Here is a 2828-nt window from a genome sequence, read left to right as displayed (position 1 = left end):
GTTCCCTTCTTATGTTCACTCACTGAGTTTACACTCACTCTTTTAAAATTGCATGTTTTCAGATCAGTAGCTAGTTAAGACCAGGATTAGGGAGACCACTCATATTCACTCCTTGGTAGGTATATGGCATTCGGTAGTTGTGCCTTCACCCAAGTCACTCCGCTGGTCGTCAAGAATTTTGCATGTGAATTTACACTTGATGTAAATCGCTAAGATTTAGGTTACAAACAATAGATGTATATATGTGCTATGATGATGCCATTCTGAGATGGTAATGAATGATAGTATTTTGGATTAGTACAAATATAAATATTTGGTTGCCTTGTTTATTATCGAAATACGTATAGTTGAGAATAAAGATTTGTGCTTAGAAATGATGGTGGGAATGATGAAATAGAATTTCATAAATAGACTTGCTTGGCCTTAGTGGGCTGTGCCCATTGGGCCCTTGCGCTAGTCATGGCCTAGAAATTGGGCTGTGACACCTTTAAAAGGTTGTATCTTGTGTAAAAGTTATGGTTGAACTTGAAAAAGGCAGCGCTTTGGTTGAAATTACGTCTCATCTTATGAAAAAGCAGGTTGCGAAGGTCACGCCTGACCGTGTTAAAAGGCATGTTGTAAGGGTTACGCTTGACCTTGTTGAAAAGGCAAGTTGATAGTGGATTCGAACTCTTTGTGCTATCAAGAGAGAGGATGGAAGCATTGAAAGGCTGAACTTTATAAAAATCCAATTGAGTTCTCTTTATCTTTTTACACTTTGCTTTCTTAGTTCATACTTTATTTCTACTACTTTATTTTTCATATTTCTACTGCATTTGCAAGTTCTATTAAAAAAGGGGAATTTTTAATTCTTCACCCTTACTTTTGGTTACTTTACTTTAAGTTTATCTTCCTAACATTTGGTATCAGAGTAAGTTCTCAAGTTTTGCAAGTTTAACAACCTTTGAGAGATCCTTAAGAAAATCTTAAAGTTACAAAGATGGCATCCACAAGCGTCATTGGTAAAGGACAATCAATAATGAGACCACCTTTGTTCACCGGTGAAAATTATCCATTTTGGAGGATGAGGTTTAAGAAGTTTATTCAATATATTGATTTGGATTTATGGTCTTTTGATTCTTAATAAAAAAAATAATCTCAAAATGATTTTATCATTATGACTTAGTATTGATTATCATATATACAAGGCTATACTTAAGGATAAATAATTTAGAACAATTCTAAAATAAAATGAGATGTGATGTAAATATAAATATATAAGCTAAGCATCTCGTGCTAGCAAAATATAAATCTATGTTTCCCAAACATAAAATAAAATATTTGGCCTTAAGCCAAAAACTAAAGCATCTCATCTTAGCAATTATGCCATGATAACATGTTTTAAAATTATTTATTGTTCCACAATCTAATCTAGGCTGACAAGCTTGATCACCATCAAATGAGGTTGTCACCTTCATGGTCTTATTCTTCACTACTCTTTGTTATTAGTTCTTTCAATATGTCATACATATTAAAACCATTAAAACCATTATATCTCATACACATACCAAGTAGTGAAAAATAAATCATCATATAATTCATACCTGAAGTGGAAGTTTTATTTTGTTTCTTCCCTTTGATGGATTCAAGATAATCATTGTAATTGTGCCTCCAGTGCTTTAGTTTGCCACATAAATGGCATTTGTCATTATCCTTGTCCTTTTTCACTCTTCTAGTAGGCCTCATACATTTTGAAGTTGATGCCTTTTCACCCTTATTTTTCTTAGAATTTTTTTTTTTTTTCATTTTTCTTAAAAGAGACAAAATGAACTAAAGGCTTCTCCTTCACAATAGTATTGTCAGCCTATGTGAGCATATTTAATAAGCCCAATAAAGTTACCTCAATCTTGTTCATGTTGAAATGCAACACAAACTATGAATAGCTCTCTAGCAGTGAAAAGAGTACAAGGTCTATGCTTAAATCATGATCCATAACTCAACCCAACTGTTCAAGTTGAGTGATATATCCTATCATTTTAAGCACATAAGGCCTTACTAAGCTTCTCTCAGGCATCTTTCATCTAAACAATTCCTTTGAAATGCTGAACCTCTCTATGCGACTTTTCCTTATCTAACATTTTTATAAGGATTAGAATAATATCCTAGGCATTCATAACTTTATGATGTTTTTGAAGATCTGGAGCCATACTAGCCAACATCACCATCTGGCTTGATCGAGATCATCCATATAAACTCTATAGGCCTCCTTTTCCTCATTTATAACACCATCACTAAATTCCTCAAGAACATGACCATCTAGGACATAAGCCTTTTTTTCTTGATTCAAATAATCCTGATATTGCAAAACTAGTTAATAAAATTTAGTCCTGTCACTTTGTTTGCATCAATTATGCTTCTAAGTGAAAAACTATTCACCATGTTCGATTTATCTCATATACAAACCAACATATATAAAGCTTAGTCATTAACGCAAATTATGTAATCCTAAAGACAAGGTTTTAGAATCTTATATGATTATTCTTAATATTTTGTCAAAAATAATTGTAGTACCCCATACCTTGATATGGTGGCTAACAATGCTAGTTTTATGATATTATATTTATTTTATGTTTTTATAGGAGTAGGATCAAAAATAATTTCAATTGATGAAGAAAGGTGCACAATGGACTGTTGCTTTATTTGCATAAGTTTTAGGTTTTCAAGTATATCTCCCACTAAACAAGTTCAAATGACATGATTTTTAGACCATTAGAAAGATAAGAGGCAGGGCTACAACTTTGGTGTTTATCACTTTGCCCAGTTCTGGTGGGAAAGTGGTCAAAATCATT

Source organism: Theobroma cacao, chromosome 2 (genome assembly GCF_000208745.1).
Source record: "Theobroma cacao cultivar B97-61/B2 chromosome 2, Criollo_cocoa_genome_V2, whole genome shotgun sequence".
Classification (NCBI taxonomy): Eukaryota; Viridiplantae; Streptophyta; class Magnoliopsida; order Malvales; family Malvaceae; genus Theobroma; species Theobroma cacao.
The sequence above is the reverse complement of the archived record's forward strand: the minus strand, read 5'-3'. Positions refer to the sequence as shown.